Raw genomic sequence first — 27,191 nt, forward strand, 5'->3', positions numbered from 1 at the left:
TACCACGGCGCCAAATGCTGGCGGAGAGGGGACTTCTGCTTCACAGCCTGGCGCTGGTGAGTCACCTGTCCTTCATCTCTGTTTTTCCCTTATTATTTTCTTGGCTTCATTCCTCCCGTTGCTGCCCAGGCCCTCCTTCAGTAGGTATGGAGGACGTGGATACCGTTGCTGGGAACATTGCTGAGGAGGCCGCCAAGGATGCTGCCGAGGACACCGCGGCGGGGGCCGCCAAGGCGACCGGCGAGGCTTCTGCCGAGGGCACCAGCGGTGGACCTGCCGGTGGGGCCGGCAAGGGCTCCGCCGTGGAAGAGGTGGTGGGTGACCAACCTCCCTCCTCCTCAACCCCGGGCCCCGGTAGGTATCTGAAGGTGGGCAACGATCTCTTCGTCCACCTCCCGAGGGCGTCAAGCCGGGCTCCCGCCGAAGGGGATGTTTTCGACGGCGAGGTGCTTGCCGCCACCGGGCTCGAGGTGGTTGATGAGCCGGGGGTTGGTGGCGACGGTTCCCCAGAAGAGCAGCTTTTCCGTGCCATGGGGGCCAATTTCCGGAAGCTCCAAGTGCTCTACCGTGCTCGCCTGGACAAGGTCAAGTCCAGGATGGCAACAGTGGACAACGCGGAGGTGGACTTCAAGGCGCGCATTGCCGAGACGCAGACCTGGTTCCACCAGGCTCGCGAGGAGTAGAGGGCCTTCCAGGAGAAATTGGCCGAGCGCGATGTGGAGCTCACCATGAAGATGGCCGACATCGAGAAGGCCCAGGAAAAGGCGACAAACTTGGCTGCCGCGGCCGAGGCCGCCCGAAACCAGCAGCAAGCCACCTTGGATTCCCAGGAAGAGGACTTCACCGCGCGTGAGGCGAAGCTTGCCGCAGCGCTCCGTGGCAAGGATGAGGAGCTCGAGGCCCTTGTCGTGCGGCGGACTCGCGAGCTGGAGCAGAGGCACAAGGAGGCACTCGATGCCCAGGCTCTGGCCCATGCCGGCAAGGTAGGGGAGTTGGAGGTGGCGCAGGACGAGCTGAAGGAGCAGGCCCTCAAGCTGTCCAACGAGAAGAACACGCTCAACAGCGCCTTGGTGGAGGCGCAAGGAGCGGTCATCAGCAGGGCTGGGGAGCTCTCCGAAGCGCAAAACTCCGTTAGAGACCTCAAGCTGAAGCTGGAGGATCTCGAGAAGATGCTGTCGGAGAGCAGGGCTCGGGGGGAGACCTTGACCAGGAGCCTGGAGGAGGAGAAGCAACTGCGGGTGAACGAGGCCGCCTCCCACCAGGATTATGTGGCGGGCGAGAATAGATGGATCAGCCGCCTGGAGGAGGTCGCCGGCAGGGTTACCTCGCAGTTGGCCACCATGGGGATGCCACACGTGAGGTACGCCCCTGAGCGCAGCGGGACCATCAACACCAAGTTGACCCTGTTCTTTGAGGGCGTCCTCGGAGCCTTGGCGTATCTTCACTCCAACAGGGGGGCCACGCTGGCCGAGGAGGCCCGGCGACTCTGTCGGAGGGTCGTGACCAAGGTCCTCACCAAGGCGGCGTACTGGAATCCCGATCTTGACTTCGCGGCCGCGATGAAGAGCTTGCCGGATGGTGCTGACCTCACGGTGCTCAAGGAGCGCATCAAGCCCATCACCGACTGCATCGACAAAATCAAGAGGGTGGAAGGCCAGCGCTGGGATTAGGCATCCCGTTCTTCTTCGCCGCTGCGGGTTCCTGACCAAGAATTTTTTTATCTTTAGTAAGAACCGCAGCTATGATGTGATGTAATATAACTTTGAAGTACTCTTAATTTTCATGCATGTTATTTCCCCGTTAGATTCCTCTTTGTATGCGTGCCCTACGTCGATCGAGAAGGCTTGCCGGCGCGGAAGCCCCTAGCGGCATTTTGGGGACGGATCCCCATGGCCAGCCGGGTACGCGTGCTGCCGGACGAGCCACCTTTCCGTTCTGAATGCAGCCGTTCGAACTGTCGAGCTTGACTCGAGTCAGAATCGGGGGCGTTGCAGATCGCGGAAGGCTACTCTGCCATTCTCGACGCAGCCGCTTGAGCTGTTGAGCGGACTCGAAACAGGGCAAGGGCGTTGCCGATCGTGGTAGAGCCCCATGGCGTGCAGGTTTCTCATACAAAGCAAATATCTCCGGGGGGAATAACCTCAAATAAGAAGGGTAGCACAAATAAGGGTTCAGTGCAACTTAGCTTCTGTTTGCGATCGGTCGAGTGTCGATCTTCTAGCCTCCTTTCTTCTTCAAGGGTCATGAAGATGAAGGAGTGCCGGGCTAACTGCTAGAGCCGATTCTCACAATTGCACTCCCCTACCTGGCGCGCCAATGATGTCAGTGGGAACGACACCTATGGGATCACAAGAATCCCTACTACGGTTGTGGGGCGCGGGGTCGTGAGAAGAGCGGATCAAACAGATAGCACACGATTCATTTATCCAGGTTCGGGCCGCGAGGATGCGTAAAACCCTACTCCTGCTTTGGTGGATTGTATATCTGTGTTCTTGAGCTAACTATGGGGCGTGAGGAGCTCCAAAAAGCCGAATCCTCCTCCTGGTCGCCTCGGGCCTCCTTTTATAGGAAAAGGGGTTGCCACAGTAGCACCAGGAGGTGGAAAGGGAGCAGTGATATTTGGTTATCCCTCGCATTACATGACAAGGCGCATTTAATGTGTCTTGCCTAGGTGTCCTTGCTTTATCGGGGACGGGGGAGAGCCCTGTCTCGTCCGTCACCGCTCCCTCTCGCGTCGACACGCGCCCTGGCCAGCGGCGCCCGCGGTGCCATGTAGGCAGGCAGGCAGCTGAGGTGGCGCAGTGGTGGGTATCCACGAAGATCTGCATGCCGCCACGCAGGTGCCTACCCAGCTGGTTGGGTCGGCAGCTGCATGCGAACGACGGTGGAGGTTTCACTGGCGTGGGCCTGATGGTGGCCCAACGCGTGTTCTTGGCAAGGGCCTTGCCGGGGCCCCGGCAAGGGTCTTGCCGTGGCGCCTGCTGTCATCCCTGGCAAGGCTCTTGCCCGGGGCCTTGTGGTCCTCCTTGGCTGGGATCCCGCCAAGGATCATCATCTTCTAAAGGGTGTATCTGATCTTGAATGTCTTCACAAAGACCTGCATGCCACCACGGGGATGTCTCCCGAATCCTTGCCCCATGGGGGCAGTGGACTCAAGGGTGACTCACTCCGTAGGTGTGGGGCGAGCTCCCACGGCAAGGGTCTTGCCGGGTTTGCTAAAACCGCCTCCCGGCAAGGATCTTGCCGGGGGGGGGGGGGTTCGCTTCGTCCCCTTTGCTCTTTGTGGTCTTGGTCTTGGCGTCATTTTTCTTCCCCTGGGCTTCGGCCTTACCTTGGCTCACCTCCCTTGCCTTGCTCAGTGTGGTGGTGCCCGTGGCTCAGACTACCCGTGCACAGTTATAGGGGTACAAAAAGTGTACCCCTCTTTTTGTACACCGACACTTTTAATAGAGTACCGGACCAAAGCATTAACACATAGTGAATACATGAACTCCTCAAACTGCGGTCATCACCGGTAATTTTCCCGATTATTGTCACTTTGGGGTTAATGGATCATAACACATGATAAGTGACTATAGACTTGCAAGATAGGATCAAGAACTCTGATATATTGATGAAAACATAATAGGTTCAGATCTGAAATCATGGCACTCGGTCCCTAGTGACAAGCATTAAGCATAGCAAAGTCATACCAACATCAATCTCAGAACATAGTGGATACTAGGGATCAAACCCTAACAAAACTAACTCGATTACATGATAAATCTCATCCAATCCATCACCGTCCAGCAAGCCTACGATGGAATTACTCACGCACGGCGGTGAGCATCATGAAATTGGTGATGGAGGATGGTTGATGATGACGATGGCGACGGATTCCCCTCTCCGGAGTCCCGAACAAACTCCAAATCAGCCCACCCGAGAGAGTTTAGGGCTTGGCGGCGGCTCCGTATTGTCAAATGCGATGAATCCTTCTCCCTGGTGTTTTTCTCCCCGAAAGTGAATATATGGAGTCAGGGTCGAGGTCGGTGGAGCGTCAGGGGGGCCCACGAGGAAGGGGGGCGCACCCAGGGGGTAGCGCGCACCCCCACCCTCGTGGACAGGTGGAGGCCCCCCTGATGTGGATCTTCCTTCCAGTATTTATTATATATTCCAAAATAATTCTCCATTGATTTTCAGGTCATTCCAGGAACTTTTATTTCTGCACAAAAATAACACCATGGCAATTCTGCTGAAAATGTCAGTCCGGGTTAGTTCCATTCAAATCATGCAAGTTAGAGTCCAAAACAAGGGCAAACGTGTTTGGAAAAGTAGATACGACGGAGACGTATCACCCACAAGGGGTGGCTGCACCCCCTCCCTATAGGGAGTCCGAATTGGACTAGGGAGGGGGCGCGCCCCCCTTTCCTTCTCCTCTTCCTCTCCCTTCCCTCTTTCCCCTCTCCGGAAAAGGAAAGGGAGTCCAACTAGGATTGGGAGTCCTAGTTGGACTCCCCCATTTGGAGCTCCTCCTAGGCCGGCCGGGGTACCCCAAAGGCACAATAGTTGTTTCTTAGCTGTGTGCGGTGCCCCCCTCCATGGTTTACCACCTCGGTAATATTGTCATAGTGCTTAGGCAAAGCCCTGCGCGGATCACATCACCAACACCATCGCCGGGACAAGGTAACCTAATGCATTCATGGACATCATCTCATGTGAATGTCACTCTATGTCTATGGATATCCTTGTTTGTTCCTTGTGGGACTAACCCATGTAGGTATTGAAAGTGCAAATCATTCCAAAGGATTGCTCCGAATGATCTACATCAACTTTGAGCACCTACATCTTCAACACCTACATGAAGTCATCATCGACAAAACCCAAGGTTAGTTCATCCCTCCTAGGGGGGATATCACATCTAGGGGGAGCTTTACTCTAATCAATTGAGCTAAAGCAACTCTAATGATGTGAACACAACAATGCATTATGTAAAAGTGGTAACCCCACTTGTGCTTAAACGATGAGTATGACCTACAATCAAATGTTCTCATTTGACTCCTTAGTGAATATACTCATATATAGATGACATAGTCATCGCCAAATTGCTTGATAGATGCTAGAGTGATTGTGCATGCTTTGCCACATATTTCATTTGCCATCTTATTGTGTGAGCATGTTGGTTGCATATTTTACTCATTCGAGGACATCCATTTGTTGCATTGATTGTTTGCCTTTTTTTTTCTTTTGCCAAATGGATGGACAAGAATGCCTAATGACTTTCTCTAGCTATCTATGCTTTTCTCGTCTCAAACTCTATTCATGCTACATCACAAAGTTTGATCAATTCAGATTCGAACCACTCTGTGTGAGGAGCACTCGGAGTCCCCGGTTCGTCATAGACTTAAACTTCCAAAACCTCTTTATGCATTTCGGTATGACCGAGTCATCCATTTCGGTCACAACAAGATCACTAAGTTGATCTAAGTTTTTAATCCCTGTGCAACCGATTTGAACTTTTCGGTCACATCGAGTTGTAGTAACCGCTTGCGATTCTGCATCTCGGTGCCACCGAGTTGTTCCACTCGGTCACACCGACAGGGTCAGGATATAAATACCCACGGGTGAGACTTTGGAAATTTCTTCAAATCCCAACCCGCGCGTGTGTCCTGCTCTGCCTCCTCGGGTCTCTGGATCATCTCCTTGCCGCTAGCGACCTCCCGCCACTGGTTTCCATCACCATCAAGGAAATCTGCTCCGTCTTGTCGCCGTAGCGAACTCCCGCCGAACTAGGGTATGGGTTCGACCCTTGTGCTATTCTTTTACCTCTGATTCATAGAACATTGTTTTGCCATGATCCTTACCACGTATGCAAACACTCTATCCACTGAATACATCCTTTAGGTTAGATTTGATTTGAAAATTTAGGGTTAGGTCTCCGCCGAACTCATCTCGGACCGATCGAGTTGTAGAAATCGGTCTCACCAATTTGGCTTAGGCCATAGCACTTGCAATTTTAGGTCTGACCGAAAACTGCAAATCGGTGTGATGGAGTTCAATTCTTTGTGAAACCCTAGCAGTCTCGGTGCCATCGAACTGTGACTCGGTCTGACCGAGTTCACTAGTTTAGGTTCCAAAAGCTGCTTCGGTATCACTGAGTTTACAAATCGGTAGCTCCGAAATGCTTTCTATGGAGAACTAAAACTAAGTTTTTGAGTCATCTGTTTTGCAAAACCTCTGCACTTTGTGATGCTCATCCACTCTATCTCATCAACATCTCTTCACAGGGTCTACTGTCAGTGAGTTTGCAGAGATGTCTGATCAGAGTGATAGTCAGAACAGGTCCGAGGAACATGTGCAGCTGAGTGAGGGTTCAGATTCCTTGAGCACTTCTAATGATGGCAGCAGGATCACTCCCAGCAACTTGCCAAAGGCAGCCACCAGATCTAAGAAGAAGATAACCTCAGAATCTGAGGATGAGGATTGTGTTGCCACTGAGGAGGAAGTAAGCTCCAAGAAGAAGGTGCTAAAAAAGGAGTATGGCACAACTGCTACAGTTAAGCCAGGGATGAATAGGAAGGCTGCAGCAAAGAGAATTCCTATGTCTAAGGCTAGAGCCTCTACTCAAGAAACAATGGAGTTCACTCTTGAACCCAAAGAAGCTGGGGAGGGAAAGAAGAGAAAGGAAAGAGTCAAGAAGACCATTGCCAGAGTCATTGGTAATCCCTCCATGATGAAAGATCCCTCTGAAGATGATGAAGGAGAAGAGGATGCTCCAGCACCCAAAGCTCAGAAGCTCATGGGAGATGCTATAAAGTCATGGGCTGCAACATCAAAGCCCAAAGCTGCCCCAAAGCTCAAGCTCATAAGCCTCCTAAGCCCAAGAGGAACACTAGAAGTATACCTGCGGAAGAAAAGAACAAGGCCCCGATGCCTGAAGCTGAAGAAGAAGAAGATGATGAGTCTCTTATTTTGAGAAAATTGAAGCCCAAGATTCCAGACCACAATGATACTCATCTAGTAGCTGAAGACATGCACATCAGAAAAGATGCTGGACTGAGATTGTGGAGAAAGTCTGATCCTTATGCTGCGAGGAGAAGGACTGCAGTTGACTACAGGTTTCACACAAAGGAACAAGAAGACTTTTATGAAACTATCCTGCTTGACAAGAAGCCCATTGTGAGTGACATGAGATGGGTTGACTGGGAATTCATCCAGGAGAATGAAGATCACTTCCTAGGAGGTTATGACAACTTCAAAGCATGTGGAGTAGATGAGTTTGTTGGACAGAAGCTCACAAAATGGAATGATGAGCTGATCATGGAGTTTTACTCCACTGCTCACTTTTACCCAGATGGGAAGATCATTTGGATGTCAGAAGGTACTAGGTACCAATCCACTGTTGAAGAATGGGCCAAGCTGATCAATGCCCTAGAGGAACATGAGGATGACTTGGATGTGTATGCCAAGAAGAAGAAGGACCATAACACTGTGGCTAACATGTACAAGGAGATCCCAGGTAAAGCTTTGGAGACTCACAAGCTTGGATCTGTACATTTCTTGTTGTATGGTGTGCCTACTATCAACTGGATCCTAAGGCACACTCTGCTACCCAAGTCAGGAGATCACAAGATGATCAAAGGGCACTCTACCAACCTGCTACAACATTTTGATGTCCCTCAGAAGTTCAAGGTCATGAGTCTGATTGTAGAGACAATCAAGAGGACTGCTGCTGACCAGAAGAGAAGCTGTGGGTATGCTCCACACATTCAGGAGCTCATCAACTTCAAGATGGGCACAGGAACATATCTATTGGATAAGGAGCATCTACCCCTGCATCCTGAATTTCAAGACAACACAGTTGTGATGAATGAGGAGGAACCATCTTCAGTTCAAGCACAGGAGAAGAGAGCCAAAGCAAAGGCTAAGAAAGCTGCAAGGATGCCAAGTGCAGAAGAAGCATCTTAGGTGTTCCTCAAGTCAAAACCAGGAGAGCTTGGAGAGGATCGTAGAAACTAAGTTTTATGACCTTGATCTGAAGGTAACTGAGATTCGAACAACGGTTGAGTAGCTTCAGGAGGAAGCAGAAGAGAAGAGAGGCAAGGCAACCACAGATGCATTTCAGCGAGTGCCAAGGAGCCAAAGGTCTACTGCCGTGCCAGTGACAGATTCTAGAGCTACAGCATCAGCACCAGCAGCTATAGCTCTAATGCCACCTCCAGCAGCCACTCCACCAGCTCCAATCACATCAATAGATGCCTTCGTCCTTGGAGTTCTCTCTACACCACCTCTCGAAGACCAAGCCTGAGAGACGCATAGCACTATGCATATTTGAACTTTTTGGTAACTTGTTGCCAAAGGGGGAGAAATATGTATAGATCATAGGCTTCGAGAGAGTGTTTTGCTTCTTTGCCTTTGGTTGAACTTTTTATTGTGTGAGATACTTTATGTCCTTGTGTGAGATACTTGTGTGATCATGTGATTAATCATTTGCTACCTTAATGCTTGTTTAGATGATACTATCTTTTATATCCATATATGATCATTCACTTGCTTGGTGATGAGTGCATGCTTGTAATTCCTATCATTTTGAGCGCTCCACTAAGATGTATGTGACATGGAAGAGTAACCCATGATCCCAATCGATTGTGCATTTGCATTCAAAAGCAAATTTTAAATAATGCACAAATTTAGGGGGAGCTCTTGCTTATCACATACTTCTCAAAGCGACGATGTTTTCAATCTTATTATCATTTGTCGAAGCATTGATCTATATGTTGTCATCAGTTACCAAAAAGGGGAGATTGAAAGTGCAACTATCCCTGCGTGGTTTTGGTAATTCCTAACAACATATAGCTCGTTGAGCTAATGCTATTTCAAGATAAATATTTCAGGAAATCTCAATGTTTGGCATGGCATGGATTAGAAAGTGGACCCCTCAAAATACTAAGAAGACGTGTTGGCTCAAGCTCAAGACTCTACATTTTACTTTTAGTGATCCAAGATCACATTGAGCCCATAGGAAAAGCCAATACTATTAAAAGGGGATGAGGTGTTGCTTAATGAGTTACTTGCTCAAAATGCTTAGTGATATGCTCCAAAACCCTCAACTACTTTCTCATATCCACATATGTCCCAAACCAAAAGTCAAACTCGGCCCCACTGAAATTTCCTACCCGGCGCCACGGAGTTCACTTGACATAGCCACTGCCACAAACCCTAGTCATTTCGGTCTCACCGATAGGGATCTCGGTCTCACCGAGATGGGATTGCAAACTCTCTGTTTCCCTTCGTAACATTTCGGTCTAACCGAGATGAGCGATCGGTGCCACCGAGTTCTCAATGCAAACTCTTTGTTTCCCCTTCGTAACGTTTCAGCCTAACCATGATGAGCGAATCGGTCCCACCGAGTTTGCCTGACCAACTCTCTATTTGCATATTACCAAAATCTGTCCCACCGAGTTTGTGTAATCGGTCTCACCGAGATTACGTTATGCCATAACCCTATAGGAATTGGTCCCACCGAGTTGACATGTCGGTCCCACCAAAAATCTGAACGTTCACATTTTTGAACTAAATCAGTCTGGCCGAGTTTCATGATTCGGTCCCACTGAGTTTGGTGATTTGTGTGTAACGGTTAGATTTTGTGTGGAGGCTATATATACCCCTCCACCCACTCTTCATTCATGGAGAGAGCCATCAGAACATGTCTACACTTCCAACATATATTTTCTGAGAGAGAACCACCTACACTTGTGTTGAGGTCAAGATATTCCATTCCAACCACATAAATCTTGATCTCTAGCTTTCCCAAGTTGCTTTCCACTCAAACCCTCTTTCCACCAAATCCAATCCTGTGAGAGAGAGTGAGTGTTGGGGAGACTATCATTTGAAGCACAAGAGCAAGGAGTTCATCATCAACACACCATCTATTACCTTTTGGAGAGTGGTGTCTCCTAGATTAGTTAGGTGTCACTTGGGAGCCTCCGTCAAGATTGTGGAGTTGAACCAAGGAGTTTGTACAAGCAAGGAGATCGCCTACTTCATGAAGATCTACCATAGTGAGGCAAGTCCTTCATGGGCGATGGCCATGGTGGGATAGACAAGGTTGCTTCTTCGTGGACCCTTCGTGGGTGGAGCCCTCCGTGGACTCGCGCAACCGTTACCCTTTGTGGGTTGAAGTATCCATCAACGTGGATGTACGATAGCACCACCTATCGGAACCACGCCAAAAATCTTCGTGTCTACATTGCGTTTGCTCCCTCCAAACTCCTCCCTTTACCTTCATATGCAATTGTTTTACATTCCGCTGCTATACTCTTAGAATTGCATGTGTAGGTTGATTACTTGACTTGTGCTAAGTTGTTAAAATCTGCCAAGACTTAAAATTGGGAAAATGCTAGATTTTTATTTGGTCAAGTAGTCTAATCACCCCCCTCTAGACATACTTTCGATCCTACACGTCAATATTATGAATATGTGTATCACTACGATCAAGATTCAACAAAAATAGACCACTCATCAAGGGTGTGTGACCATAAAAGATATTACTCATATAAATAGAACAACCATTATTCTCTGATTTAAATGAATAACCGTGTCGCATCAAACAAGATCCAGGTATAATGTTCATGCTCAACGCTGGCACCAAATAACAATTATTCAGGTCTAAAACTAATGTCGAAGGTAGCTGTGGAGGTAGCGTGCCGATGGCGATCACATCGACCTTGGAACCATTTCCAACACGCATCGTCACCTCGTCCTTAGCCAATCTTCGTTTAATCCGTAGCCCCTGTTTCGAGTTGCAAATATGAGCAACAGAACCAGTATCAAATACACAGGCGCTACTACGAGCATTAGTAAGGTACACATCAATAACATGTACATCAAATATACCTTTCACTTTGCCATCCTTCTTATCCTTCAAATACTTGGGGCAGTTCCTCTTCCAGTGGCCAGTCCCTTTGTAGTAGAAGCACTCAATTTCAGGCTTAGGTCCAGACTTGGGCTTCTTCCCGGGAGCAGCAACTTGCTTGCTATTCTTCTTGAAGTTCCCCTTCTTCCCTTTGCCCTTTTTCTTGGAACTAGTGGTATTTTTAACCATTAACACTTGATGCTCCTTCTTGATTTCTACCTCTGCAGCTGAAAGGATCGATATAGTTAACTAGAGGGGGGGGTTGTCGGTGTCAAAACCGGCGAATCTCGAGTAGGGGGTCCCGAAATGTGCGTATAAGGCAGATGGTAACAGGAGGCAGGGGACAAGATGTTTACCCAGGTTCGGGCCCTCTTGATGGAGGTAATACCCTACGCCTTGCTTGATTATTCTTGATGATATGAGTATTACAAGAGTTGATCTACCACGAGATCAAAGAGGCTAAACCCTAGAAGCTAGCCTATGGTATGATTGTATGTTGGCCTATGGACTAAAACCCTCTGGTTTATATAGACACCGGAGGGGGCTAGGGTTACACAAGGTCGGTTACAAAGGAGGAGATATACATATCCGTATTGCCTAGCTTGCCTTCCACGCCAAGTAGAGTCCTATCCGGACATGAGACGAAGTCTTCAATCTTGTATCTTCATAGTCCAACAGTCCGGCCAAAGGATATAATCCGGCTGTCCGGAGACCCCCTAATCCAGGACTCCCTTAGTAGCCCCTGAACCAGGCTTCAATGATGATGAGTTCGGCACACAGTATTGTCTTCGGCATTGCAAGGCGGGTTCCTCCTCCGAATACACCATAGAAGAGTTTGAATACAAGGATAGTGTACGAACCTGCAAAATGAGTTCCACATACCACCGTAGAGAAAATAATATTTCCACCAATCTAATCTGCTGACATGTTTTGATAGCATGACATCATGTCATGACCCGGTTTTTATTTGAACCACTTTTCTTAACCAGCTCCGCACATATCGCGAGGCGGTTTTCTTGACACATCTTGTCAAAGCAGAGATCATGTTCCCCTTATCACGGGATTCTCATCAATACGGACGTGGGTAACCCAACCGCACCATCAATTACGGTGCCTGGGGAATAAGCGGTTTTGCTAGGCAAGTGGGGAGACACATTGCCTCTTCTGCCCTTATAAAGGGACAACGATTTACTTTTTTCACCCACGCCTTCTTCCTCCTCGCTTACCCATTCCCGCACACTCGAGCTCTAGCGCCCAAGCCCGCGTTCTTCTTCTCAAACCACTCCAAGCATGTCTGGAGCAGGAGGAAAGTGGATGGTCTCCTCCGTCACGGAGGAGAACATCAAAAAGTTACGGGAAGCCGGATACTTGGCCGCGGATATCGCGCACCGGCTGCCAAATGCGGGGCAGATCGTCCCCACGCCCGAACCCCATGAGAGGGTAGTTTTTCTTACCCATTTCGTCCGCGGACTGGGATTTCCTCTCCACCCGTTGGTCCGCGGGCACATGTTCTACTATGGGTTGGACTTTCATGATCTGGCCCCCAATTTCATCCTCAACATCTCGGTGTTTATCATCGTGTGCGAGGCCTTCCTCCGCATCAGGCCCTACTTCGGCCTATGGCTGAAAACCTTCAATGTCAAACCAAAGGTGGTGGGTGGCCAACAAGCAGAGTGCAGAGGCACCATGGTGGGCAAGATGCCTAATGTCACCTGGCTCGAGGGCACCTATGTGGATACCATAAAGGGGTGGAAATCGGGGTGGTTCTACATCACCGAGCTGCGGGACTCCAACTGGGTGGCGGCCCCCAAATTTCGATCTGGAATCCCCACGCGGCTCACCTCCTGGAAAAAGAAGGGCCTGTCCTGGGATTCTTCGGTAGAGCTGACCGGACTCCAGACTTGCATCCAGAACACGATGAACAAGAAAATCAAGCTCGTCAATGTGGTCCAGGTTATGCTCTTCCGCTGGATCCTTCTGTGTCAACAATGAGCATTCGTTTTGTGGGAGTTCGACTCGGCCAAGCAGTAGACGCTGCGAGAGCTCTACGACACGATGCACGAGGACGTCTGGAGGGTGTTGTTCAAGAGTGTCGAGATGCCTCCCTCCCTCACCGAGGACCGCGGACTCAGTGCAAAGCGCCACGCCCATCCGATAGGCTTTTATATCTCTCAGGGTATTTATTTGCCCCAGTTTAGTTATGTGTTGGATCTAAGCTTTCATGTCATTAACAGGACTGGATAGAGACAGCGGAGTAGCTTGATTGCCCAGCCCCCCTACCCGAAGATCATGCAGATGCTCTTCTAACGAAGATGCTGACTCCGGCACCTTACGAGGTGCCGGCAAAGAAGGCCAAGAAGAAGGCCACGGGGACCCGAAAGGGTCTCTGGTGCAAGGTTGTATCGGACTCATCGTACGATGACTCCGACGCGCACTCCTCCCATGGAAACGAGGAGCAGGAGGGGAAAAGTTCTCCCCCCAGTCGGGGGAGACAAGAAAAGGAACGCCGACCCATCCCGGGAGGCCAAAGGGTCCAAGAAGGGAAGGACCCTCCCTCCGGACTATGCCACGATGGCCGTCGACAGCGGCGACGAGTGGCTACCCAGGGACAAGCCCCTGGCGAAGTCGTAAGTGTCGGGACACCATAGTACTTCATGGTATGCTTTATTGCACTACCTCTTCTCATGCCAAACATGATTATGCAGTCCGTCCCGAGCTCATCTCGACGTACCCTCGTCGAGCGGCTCTTTGAACTCGTCGGATATGAACAACGGTTCTCTTCCGACCGCTTCCACCCCTTGCCCTATGGACAATGCCGAGGTGTTGTCTCAAAAGGCACCGAGCCAAGGGGAGGTGGTCCTGGGGGCGCCCCGCGACGACTTCCCGGACCCTGGGTACCTAGGGAACAAGGCTCCTACGGGCTTCGAGTTCGGGCCCCAGCCGGACACTGTGCCGGAACCTTCGATGGTTCCGGACTCTGGCAGGCGGTCCCCCGTTAAGGGAGGCCAACCATCCGTGCTGGTGTCCTCTGTCAAACCAGAGGCACCGGACAACTTGCTGGAGGCACTTCACAGTGCTTCCATCAATGAAGAGCACCGCACTATTATGAGTGCGGTGGTCGAGAAGGTTCAGTCCGCCAAAAACGGACTGACCAAAGCTTGCGCCAGCCTCCTAACAGGCTTTGAGGTAAGCAATCAAAATATAAGAAAATATTACCGCAGAGATAGTAGCCCCTGATGCCTTGTTCGGCATTCGCAAAGAAAAGCCGAATAGAGGATCAAATGATAACTCAAGAGTCTAATTAGAGTATGTCTATGTGTATGTGCAGGCTTCACTGCTGGCCGCTGCCGCACGTACTGCAGAGGTCTCTGCACTGAAGCAGGCCCTGAAGCGGTCCGAGGACGAGCTCGGCCTTACCAAGAGGCAGCTCGAAGAGAGCAAAGGTAAGATATACCCCTATCTATATAGTTAAAAATAAGTTCGGGTGTGAAGTAATAGGATCATCATGAATTTGTCAGGGGCCACGGCCGAGGTGGAGACCCTGAGGAAGGCGTTGTCCAAGGCCGAAGACAAAGCGGCCAAAGAACGCATTGAACGGGAGAAACAAGAAGCCCGAGTAGGCAAGGTGTAGCAAGAGCTCGAGGCTCTCGCCAAAAAGCACGAGTCCTTGGAGCTTGACTCCAAGACACGAGAGTCCGAGCTCACGCAGGCGCTTGAAAGCGTCTGGAGCACCAAGGCCTAAGCCCACAAGGCCCTCCAGGAGATTGACACGGTGAAGAAGACAACAGCGGGTAAGGCATTCAATATGCAAAGCAAGCATGTGAAGGAGACTTTCCTTTTTCTTACCCGAGTTCAGAGCTCTCCAGGCGCGTTTGCAGATCTTCCCCGCAGTGTACTAGATGCCGCAGAGTTTTACCGGGCTGAGGAGGGGAGCTCAACGAAGAAGTCGTTCTGGTCTCAGTATACTGGGACCGAACACCCCGTGTCCTTGAGCGACCAGCTGAAGCAGTTGGTTGAACTTCACAAGGCGGCCAAACAGTCCACGGCTTGTCCGGATGTGGCCTTATAGTCCGGATGTGGCCTGGCGAGCCCCTGTCCGGCAGCTACTTTGGTCTGGTGAGGCGGCTTGTGGAAGCCTGCCCACGGCTTGAAGTCATCAAGCGGTCTGTCTGCAGTGAGGGTGCACGCAGGGCTTTGGCCCGGGCGAAGGTGTACTGGGCGAAGCTGGACGCCGTGAAGCTGGTGAAGGAGGAGCCGCCGGAGGGCAAGGAGCATCGCTGCCTCGAGAATTACTATGAAAGTGTCTTGAAGGGTTCCCGCTTAGTGGCAGATGAGTGTGCCAAGGATGTAATTTTTGAATGAACATGCCCATGTGATCCTGTAATATGAAACGAGTTCTTTTGCGCCATGCGACGCTTTCTTAATTTAAAATATTACCTTCTGTGCGGTCGTTTATAAAATTTGAGAGTTGGCCAGTCGCCGGCTTCTATCCCCATGTAACTAGTACTGGGGTGTTCGGGATAAACCTGAACACTCTTTACCCCAATTTTGGGTCCTTCCAGGGAGGTGTTCAGCGCAACGAACCAGGCAATCGGACTATAATGTGTTATCACTCTCACTTAGCCATAGAAGTCTATGATTTTAAATTTTTGGCGAAGCCCCTGGTATTCGGAGGGCTGAATTTGGGGCGCTATACACGCCTAAGCCGGACAAGGCCGACTCCTTGCCTGAAGCGGAAAAAGTCTTTAAGGACTTGAGACCTCTCGAACAGCGACTAGTCTCTCGCCATATCATGATAGTCAGTTTTTGGCTTTCTCTACTGAGGTGCTCGTCCGGAAGAACTGGGACACAATCGCAGTAGTTCTCCCACCGCTACCTTAGCCGATATAGCGGAATGTAAGCTACCAAAGCATAGGAGCCGGGCGACCCAACATTTGACCAAAGACATGATTCAGAGTTGATGCATATAATGCTATAAGTTCGGAGTGACGCACTGTTGAAAGTGTTCGGACTTCTTGCACCGTATTATGGGGTAAATGAGGACCCCTGGCAAACTGACCGTACCCGCACGTGCGGGTGCGGAATGTCGTAAACGGACATATAAGAGAGAGAGAAAAACTTAAATAATGCAATGACAGATTAATGATAAGCATTGTTATTTAAATGGTACGTCGAAGTGTACTTGGTACAAGTAGTGCAATAAGCATAAAGTGGGACAATTCGAAATGTCCTATCCCAGGGCAAGCTACGCATAAATAGTGAAAAATGGGTATATCGATTATTACTAGAGACCACCTGGCGGTTCCCGTGTTCATCTTAGCTTCTTGCCTCCTTGGTTGTTGCTTCCGGAATGTGTCCGAAAATCGTACTACCGGAAAGGGCTTCCAGAGAGTTAGGCCCTGAAAGAGAAAAGGAATGTCAATGGTATACAGCCCCTAGTGTGGTTAAGCCACAATGCGGGGCGTGCCCTGATCGTGCCTCGCCTATGTCCATGGTATTTTCAATGCGTAGTTATGTACGCGCGGCATGCATTTCATCGCTCACTGGGACTGGGACGGGGGCCGAATTTCTAGGCGAGCTCTGATCGTGCCAGGCGATCCTATTGCAGCTTGTTCCGGACTCGCTTGAAGGTGTCCGGGGGCCGTGACGCCGAATGAGTGGTCTGCCTGAACAGGCTGCTTTGTGCTTCTGCTGCAAGGGCCACAGTGTGCTCTTCCGTACGGAGCGAGTGTTCCGTGTTTCCATTTACTGTTATGACCCCGCGAGGTCCTGGCATCTTGAGCTTGAGGTATGCGTAATGCGGCCCTGCATTGAATTTTGCAAATGCTGTCCGCCCGAGCAGTGCATGATAGCCACTGCGAAATGGGATGATATCGAAGATTAACTCTTCGCTTCGGAAGTTATCCGGTGATCTGAAGACCACTTCCAGTGTGATTGAGCCTGTGCAATGGGCCTCTACACCTGGGATAACGCCTTTAAAGGTGGTTTTGCTGGGTTTGATCCTTGAGGGATCGATACCCATTTTTCGCACTATATCCTGATAAAGTAGGTTCAGGCTGCTACCGCCGTCCATGAGGACTCGAGTGAGGTGAACTCCGCCAATGATGGGGTCTAGGACTAGTGCGGCGGATCCACCATGATGGATGCTAGTGGGGTGGTCCCTGCGATCGAAGGTGATCGGACAAGCAGACCATGGGTTGAACTTTGGGGCGACGAGCTCCATCGCACAAACGTCCCTTAGTGCATGCTTCCACTCCCTCTTGGGAATGTGTGTTGCATATATCATGTTCACCGTCTTCACTTGTGGGGAAACCCCTTCTGTCCTCCTGTGTTTGGCGGTCGGGGCTCCTCCTCGTCATCGCTATGCGGCCCCTTGTCCTTGTTCTCGGCATTTAACTTGCCGGCCTGCTTGAACACCCAGCATTCTCTGTTGGTGTGATTGGCTGGCTTGTCGGGGGTGCCGTGGATTTGACACGAGCGATCCAGTATGCGATCCAGACTGGACGGAGCCATAGTATTTCTTTTAAATGGATTTTCCGCTGACCAGATCTAGAGCCTCTGAATCCGGCATGGACTGCCATATCTTCGGTCTTATCGCTGTTATTGCGTCGCTTTGGTCTATTACGACGCTGCCTACCGTTAACATCTTTGGTATCCGAGGTATCCAGATTCCTCGATGTGTTGTTGCTACGAGCCAACCAGATGTCCTCGCCCGCGCAAAAGTGGGTCATGAGTGTCGTGAGAGCTGCCATAGATTTGGCTTCTTCTGGTCGAGGTGGCGGGCGAGCCACTCGTCGTGGATGTTATGCTTAAATGCCGCTAGGGCCTCTGCATCCGGACAATCTACAATTTGATTTTTCTTAGTCAGGAACCGTGTCCAAAATTGTCTGGCCGATTCCCCTGGCTGGTGGGTTATGTGGCTCAAGTCATCAGCATCCGGTGGCCGCACATAAGTGCCCTGGAAGTTGTCAAGAAATGTGTCTTCCAGATCCTCCCAACTACCGACGGAATCTGTTGGCAAGCTATTCAGCCAATGCCGAGCTAGTCCTTTGAGTTTTAGTGGGAGGTACTTGATGGCATGTAGATCATCACGGCGAGCCATGTGGATGTGAAGGAGGAAATCCTCAATCCATACAGCGGGATCTGTTGTGCCATCGTATGATTCGATATTTACGGGTTTGAAACCCTTCGGGAATTCATGATTCATAACTTCATCAGTGAAGCATAGGGGGTGTGCGGCACCTCTGTGCCGGGCTATATCCCGACGTAGTCCGTATGAGTCTTGTATGCTGTATTCGGCCCGGCCGGATTTACTCTTGGTGTATCCGACGCGACGATCATCGTCCCATGTGGGCGCACGTGCCCGTGTCCCGTATATTGACCTTGCGATTTTTTCCTTACTGTCCAAGATGTCTCACAAGTCCTCTGTGTTGCCCCGGGCCTTAGTATTTTTGACTGAGTGGCGACGGGGTGCCGTCTGAACTGTAGGCTGAAACACCTCTCTGGCTCGGCCGCGTAGTGGCCGGTCAGCCGCATCGTACACTGGTGAATGAGGTTTCAATGCTTCCTCCTTGAGGTGAGGTAGCAACCGGCGTTTTGGGTAACTCTTGGACAGGCGCTCGAGGTCATGCTCCTCGGCCGCAAGGACTTCGGTCTACCTGTCTGCTAGCAAGTCATGATCAGCTTGAATCTGTTGCTGTTTTTTCTTTAGGCTATTTGCCGTGGCCATAAGCCGGTGCTTGAAACGCTCTTGCTCGACGGGGTCCTCACGCACAATAAACTCGTCGTCGCCGAGGCTCGCCTCATCTTCGAAGAGAGGCATGTAATTGTCCTCCTCCGGTTCTCCATCTGCTGCCTACTCTGGAGGGCTAGCTTGTTCGTCCTCTGGCTCTACACCGTGCTGGAGGGGATTGTTGTTGTCTTTGGTGCTATCCGGAGTGTTATTATCTCTTGTGCCGGTATCACTGCTCTTGCTGTGGCGGGACTTAGAGCGGCGCCCTGACGTCGGCGCTTGGGCTGCTTCTTGGAGGGGTCATCCTTCGCTATCTCATCGCCATTGCCTTCCTTGGGGGTGTCCACCATGTATATATCATATGATGAGGTGGCGGTCCAGCGACCTGAGGGCGATGGTTCCTGTTCGTCTCCGGCTTCGTCGTCCATACCGTCGAAGTCTTCGGAGCCGAAGTCGAGCATGTCGGTTAAGTCATCGATAGTGGCTACTAAGTGGGTGGTGGGTGGGCAGCGAATTTCTTCGTCGTCCGCATCCCATTCTAGCCGGACTAGTTCGGCCAAGGTTCTCCCGACAGGGAGAGAGACCTTAATGAGTTTAGCACATCTCCGAAAGGTGAGTGCTGAAAGATATCCGCGGAGGTGAACTCCATGATCGGCGCCCAGTCGGACTCGACGGGCATGGATGTGAGCGGTTCGGAGTCCGTGGTCGGAGATGAATCCAGTGGGTCAATGACATGGCTCTTGTAAGGGGTGAAGTCAGTATCCGGCTCTATCGCCACTGAGGGTGCGGCCTCCATGGCGAGGTCCATCCCTCTGCTCTCGGATGGCGCGACTTGCTCCGGATTGATGGCCGGAGTAGTTGCGGATGTGATCTCCCGAACATTGTCCGACGGCAGAGTTATGTCATGCTCGTCACGACTGTGCGGCGCGTCCGACATGGGCTCGAATCCGTCGAAGATCAAGTCTCTGCGGATGTCGGCCGTGTAGTTCAAGTTTCCAAATCTGACCTGATGGCCAGGGGCGTAGCTCTCGATCTGCTCCAGATGGCCAAGCAAAATGGCCGGCAGTGCGAAGCCGCCGAATACGAGGGTCTGTCCAGGGAGGAAAGCCTCACCCTGGACCGCATCGCTAGCGATGATCGAAGGAGCCATCAAGCCTTATGGTGACGACACAGTGGAACTCTCAATGAAAGCACCGATGTCGGTGTCAAAACCGGAGGATCTCGGGTACGGGGTCCCGAACTGTGCGTCTAAGGCGGATGGTAATAGGAGGCAGGGGACACGATGTTTACCCAGGTTCAGGCCCTCTTAATGGAGGTAATACCCTTCGTCCTGCTTGATTGTTCTTTATGATATGAGTATTACAAGAGTTGATCTACCACGAGATCAAAGAGGCTAAACCCTAGAAGCTAGCCTATGGTATGATTGTAAGTTGTCCTATAGACTAAAACCCTCCGGTTTATATAGACACCGGAGGGGGCTAGGGTTACACAAGGTCGGTTACAAAGGACGAGATATACATATCCGTATTGCCTAGCTTGCCTTCCACGCCAAGTAGAGTCCTATCCGGACACGAGACGATGTCTTCAATCTTGTATCTTCATAGTCCAACAGTCCGGCCAAAGGATATAATCCGGCTGTCCGGAGACCCCCTAATCTAGGACTCCCTCAGGGGTGAATAGACAACTAACAATTTTTAGCTTTTCTTTACCATTTAAACTTTGCATCAAAGTAGGTTGTCTAGATATGCAACTAGGTGAGCAACCTATATGATGCAACAAGAACAATCACACAACCAAGCAAGGGATACAACACCATATAAGCTTGAACAAGTAAAGGTAAGAGATAACCAAGAGTGGAGCTAGTGGAGACGAGGATGTGTTACCGAAGTTCCTTCCCTTTGAGAGGAAGTATGTCTCTATTGGAGCGGTGTGGAGGCACAATGCTCCCCAAGAAGCCACTAGGGCCACCATATTCTCCTCACGCCCTCACACAATGCGAGATGTCGTGATTCCACTATTGGTGCCCTTGGAGGCAGCAACCGAACCTTTACAAACAAGGTTGGGGCAATCTCCACAACTTAATTGGAGGCTCCCAACGACACCACGAAGCTTCACCACAATGGAATATGGCTCCGCGGTGACCTCAACCGTCTAGGGTGCTCAAACACCCAAGAGTAACAAGATCCGCAAGGGATTACACTACAAAAAAGACACATCCGTGACATTTTGGGCCAAACGAAAAAAATTTGTCATACTTATGACACTTCTATGACGATAATTGTGACAAAACCCGATATCATCATAGATGTGGTGGGATCCTACTTCTATGACAAAAAATCATGACAAAAATGGGCTTTTCGTCCTGGGCGGGCTGGAGATGCAGCTGCATGACATTCTTTGGGCCGTCCATGACGAAAAAACCGTGGTAAAAGTGAGGGCGAGGAAAATATTGGGGTGTTCCCGGTTACGGTGGGTGGTCGGGGCCGAGCGATGCATGGAGGTTTGCGCGTTTCTCTCGTACACGCACGCGCGTGGGTGCGAGGCGTTCGCCTACTGAACCCGAGTGATTGCACTACAGGCTACGCGTTACTGAACCCGAGCGATCGATCGATGGCTGTTAACTAAACCCGATCGAGCGATTCCTTCTCTACTGCTGCTAACTGAAGCCGATCGATGCTGTCTCTAGATGAACTGTGAGTGTTGCTGGGGGGTGGATGAACAGGACCCCGTGGTGTTGCCTCTGGATGAACAGGACCCCGATCGATCGAGCAGGTTGGGGCTGGTTGAACAGGACCCCGTGGAGGGCTGGATGAACAGGACCACCCCGTGGAGGGCTGGATGAACAATAGATGGTGGAGGGCTAGATGAACAGTAGCCCATGGAGGGGTGGTTGAAGAGGAGCCCGTGGAGAGGGCTGGTTGAACAGTAGCCGGTGGAGTAGCGCACGGTGGAGGCTGGATGAACAGGAGCCCGTGGATGAACAGTCACAGGTGGAGGCTGGAGGAGGTCGACGGTGGATGAACAGTAGCCCATGGAGGCCGGAGGGGGTCAATGGTGGAGACGAACAGTATCCTGTGGAGTCCCGTTTTGCGGTACGCCACACCCCTCCCGATGAATAGGACCCCTGTTTCGACCATAGCGCTCCAACACAAGTCCGTTTCCTCTATTTTACGGTACGTCACACCCCTCCCGATCAACAGGACATTGTTTCAACCGTAGGAGGTCCGTTTCCTTCGTTTTGCGGTATGCCAGACCCCTCCCGATGAACAGGATCCAGTTTCGAACGTGGACGGTCGAACACAAGGCCGTTTCCTCTGTTCTGCGGTACGCCAGGCCTCGTTTCCATCGGCTGTTCCGTCCAAGCCCTCCCGGTGAACACGGCGACACATTCCGTTCCGACCTAGCCAGTTGGCTCCCCATGAACACAATGACGATGCAGTTTCTCTGTTCCGACCCAGCCATGTACACGAGCCCTGGCCGTATGTATATGCGAGTAGGTGTTCGAGACCCCGCCCGTATGTACGTATGTGGCCGTATTTTCTTTCTTGCACACTGGCTGTTGTACGTACGTGTACATGCTACGTGCGCGCCTCTACATCGACCAGTATGTACGTACACGTTCGCGACCAGAATGACAACGCTACGTATGCTTCGACCAGGTGGGACCCGACTCTCAGGCACTTCCTTGCATGCGACGATGTAGCTGGTGGGTCCCAGCAGTCAGGGGGGCGAATCATTTTTTTGCTCGGACGCACTTCCTTGCATGCGAAGATGTAGCTGGTGGGTCCCAGCAGTCAGGGGGAAATGTTTTTTTGCAAAATACGATGGCCTGTCTGGTGGGTCCCTGCTGTCAGGTGGAGGAATACTTATTTTGCGCGTAATAAGGAGGCACTTCCTTGCCGCACCGAGAGCACCAGGGCGGTGGACGACGGCGAGGCCTAGGAAGGGGACAACACGAAGCCGGGGAAGACGTGGAAGTGGATGCCCACGTGTAGAGGAGTATGAGGGTTCACTGGTTCGCTGCGGTGTGAGGCTGCCGTCGCCGCAGAATAACAGGAGGTGTGGGTGAGTAGAGGGATGGCCTGGCCAGCGGTGGGAGTAGTAGGGGCGGTGAGGCCTCCGCCGCATCGCAGCCGACCATGGGAGGCAGGAGCACAAGGCACGACCGGCGCTGGTTTGGGCGGCTGGAGCAAGAAGACCAGACGTTGAAGAAGCACTACGGCCGTTGGATGGACATCGTATGGTCACCGGAGCTAGAATCGTGCATATTGACTAAGTTGACAAAGCCCTCCATCCCTGTGAACTTAGTAGGCCCACAAGTCAGCCTGCCACTCTACTAGGTCCCAGCTAGCAGGGGTATTCATTTTTTTGTGCGTAATAAGGAGGCACTTCCTTGTGTGCGAAAATATAGCTGGTGGGTCCGAGCTGTCAGCGACGGTAATGTTTTTTTCGTGAAATACAGAGGCCCTTTCGGTGGGTCCTAGATGTGAGGTGGAGGAATCATTATTCTGCACGTAATAAAGAGGCATTTCCTTGCGTGCGGCCATGGACCCAACTGTCAGCCTCTTGCTACCTCTTGAGCACTATGTTGGTTTTCCCAGAAGAGGAAGGGATGATGCAGCAAAGTAGCGTAAGTATTTCCTTCAGTTTTTGAGAACCAAGGAATCAATCCAGTAGGAGGCTACAGGCGAGTCCCTCATACCTGTACAAAACAAATAAATCCTCGCAACCAACGCGAATAAGGGTTGTCAATCCCTACACGACCACTTACAAGCGTGAGATCTGATAGATATGATAAGACAATATTTTTGGTATTTTTGTGATAAAGATGCAAAGTAAAATAAAGGCAAAGTAAAAAGCAAAGGAAATAACTAACTAGTAGGAGATCAATATGATAAAGATAGACCCCGGGGCCATAGATTTCACTAGTGGCTTCTCTCGAGAGCATAAGTATTCTATGGTGGGTGAACAAATTACTGTTGAGCAATTGACAGAACTGAGCATAGTTATGAGAATATCTAGGTATGATCATGTATATAGGCATCACGTCCGAGACAAGTAGACCGACTCCTGCCTCCATCTACTACTATTACTCCACTCATCGACCGCTCTCCAGCATGCATCTAGAGTATTAAGTTAAAAACAGAGTAACACCTTAAGCAAGATGACATGATGTAGAGGGATAGACTCATGCAATATGATGAAAACCCCATCTTGTTATCCTCGATGGCACCAATACAATACGTGCCTTGCTGCCCCTACTATCACTGCGAAAGGACACCGCAAGATTGAACCCAAAGCTAAGCACTTCTCCCATTGCAAGAAAGATCAATCTAGTAGGCCAAACCAAACTGATAATTCGAAGAGACTTGCAAAGATAACCAATCATACATAAAAGAATTCAGAGAAGATTCAAATATTATTCATAGATAGACTTGATCATAAACCCACAATTCATCGTTCTCAACAAACACACCGCAAAAAGAAGATTACATTGAATACTTCTCCACAACAGAGGGGGAGAACATTGTATTGAGATCCAAAAAGAGAGAAGAAGCCATCTAGCTAATAACTATGGACCCGTAGGTCTGAGGTAAACTACTCACACTTCATCGGAGAGGCTATGGTGTTGATGTAGAAGCCCTCCGTGATCGATGCCCCCTCCGGCGGAGCTCCGGAACAGGCCCCAAGATGGGATCTCGTGGGTACAGAAAGTTGCGGTGGTGGAATTAGGTTTTTGGCTCCGTATCTGATTGTTTGGGGGTACGTAGGTATATATAGGAGGAAGGAGTACGTCAGTGGAGCAACAGGGAGCCCACGAGGGTGGAGGGCGCGCCTGGGGGGGGGGGGTAGGCGCGCACCTTACCTCCTGGCCTCCTCTCTTGTGTCTTGACGTAGGGTCCAAGTCTCCTGGGTCTTGTTTGTTGAGAAAATCACGTTCCCGAAGGTTTCATTCCGTTTGGACTCCGTTTGATATTCCTTTTCTTCGAAACCCTAAAATAGGCAAAAAACAACAATTCTGGGCTGGGCCTCCGGTTAATAGGTTAGTCCCAAAAATAATATAGAAGTGTATAATAAAGCCCAATAATGTCCAAAACAGTAGATAATATAGCATGGAGCAATCAAAAATTATAGATACGTTGGAGACGTATCAAGCATCCCCAAGCTTAATTCCTGCTCGTCCTCGAGTAGGTAAATGATAAAAACATAACTTTTGATGCGGAGTGCTACTTGGCATAATTTTAATGTAATTCTTCTTAATTGTGGTATGAATATTCAGATCCAAAAGATTCAAGACAAAAGTTTAATATTGACATAAAAATAATAATACTTCAAGCATACTAACAAAGCAATTATGTCTTCTCAAAATAACATGGCCAAAGAAAGTTATCCCTACAAAATCATATAGTCTGGCTATGCTTCATCTTCACCGCACAAAATATTTAAATCATGCACAACCCCGATGACAAGCCAAGCAATTGTTTCATACTTTTGACATTCTCAAAACTTTTTCAATTTTCATGCAATACATGAGCGTGAGCCATGGACATAGCACTATAGGTGGAATAGAACGGTGGTTGTGGAGAGGACAAAAAGGGGAAGATAGTCTCACATCAACTAGGCGTATCAACGGGCTATGGAGACGTCCATCAATAGATATCAATGTGAGTGAGTAGGGATTGCCATGCAACGGATGCACTAGAGATATAAGTATATGAAAGCTCAAAAAGAAACTAAGTGGGTGTGCATCCAACTTGCTTGCTCATCAAGACCTAGGGCAATTTGAGGAAGCCCGTCATTGGAATATACAAGCCAAGTTCTATAATGAAAAATTCCCACTAGTATATGAAAGTGATAACATGAGAGACTCTCTACTATGAATATCATGGTGCTACTTTGAAGCACAAGTGTGGTAAAAGGATAGTAACATTGTCCCTTCTCTCTTTTTCTCTCATTTTTTATTTGGGCCTTTTCTCCTTTTTTTATGGCCTCTTTTCTTTCTATTTTTTTATTTTTCGTCCGGAGTCTCATCCCGACTTGTGGGGGAATCATAGTCTCCGTCATCCTTTCCTCACTGGCACAATGCTCTAATAATGATGATCATCACACTTTTATTTTTCTTACAAATCAAGAATTACAACTCAATACTTAGAACAAAATATGACTCTATATGAATGCCTCCGGTGGTGTACTGGGATGCAATGACTCATGAGTGACATGTAAGAAAGAATTATGAATGGTGGCTTTCCCACAAATACGATGTCAACTACATGATCATGCTAAGCAATATGACAATGATGGAGTGTGTCATAATAAACGGAACGGTGGAAAGTTGCATGGAAATATATCTCGGAATGGCTATGGAAATGCCATAATAGGTAGGTATGGTGGTTGTTTTGAGGAAGGTATATGGTGGGTGTATGATACCGGCGAAAGGTGCGCGGTATTAGAGAGCCTAGCAAAGGTGGAAGGGCGAGAGTGCGTATAATCCATGGACTCAACATTAGTCATAAAGAACTCATATACTTATTGCAAAAATCTACAAGTTATCAAAGCAAAGTATTACGCGCGTGCTCCTAGGGGGATAGATTGGTAGGAAAAGACCATCGCTCGTCCCCGACCGCCACTCGTAAGGAAGACAATCAAAAAATAAATCAAGCTCCAACTTCATCACATAACGGTTCACCATACGTGCATGCTATGGGAATCACAAACTTTAACACAAGTATTCTTCAAATTCACAACTACTCTACTAGCACAACTTTAATATCACCATCTTCATATCTCAAAACAATTATCAAGCATCGAACTTCTCATAGTATTCAACACACTCATAAGAAAGTTTTATTATTAATCTTGTATACCAAGCATATTAGGATTTTAAGCAAATTACCATGCTATTTAAGACTCTCAAAATAATCTAAGTGAAGCATGAGAGATCAATAGTTTCTATAAAACAAATCCACCACCGTGCTCTAAAAGATATAAGTGAAGCACTAGAGCAAAACTATATAACTCAAAAGATATAAGCGAAGCACATAGAGTATTCTAACAAATTTCAAATCATGTATGGCTCTCTCAAAAGGTGTGTACAACAATGATGATTTTGGTATACTTAAAAGTAAAGACTCAAATCATACAAGATGCTCCAAGCAAAACACATATCATGTGGCGAATGAAAATATAGCTCCAAGTAAAGTTACCGATAGAAGTACACGAAAGAGGGGATGCCTTCCGGGGCATCCCCAAGCTTTGGCTTTTAGGTGTCCTTAGATTATCTTGGGGGTGCCATGGGCATCCCCAAGCTTAGGCTCTTGCCACTCCTTGTTCCATAATCCATCAAATCTTTACCCAAAACTTGAAAACTTCACAACACAAAACTTAAAGTAGAAAATCTCGTGAGCTCCGTTAGCGAAAGAGAACAAAAGACCACTACAAGGTACTGTAATGAACTCATTCTTTATTTATATTGGTGTTATACCTACTGTATTCCATCTTCTTTATGGTTTATAAACTATTTTAGTAGCCATAGATTCATTAAAATAAGCAAACAACACACGAAAAAAC

Source organism: Triticum aestivum, chromosome 1A, assembly GCF_018294505.1.
Source record: "Triticum aestivum cultivar Chinese Spring chromosome 1A, IWGSC CS RefSeq v2.1, whole genome shotgun sequence".
In the NCBI taxonomy this organism is placed as follows: Eukaryota; Viridiplantae; Streptophyta; class Magnoliopsida; order Poales; family Poaceae; genus Triticum; species Triticum aestivum.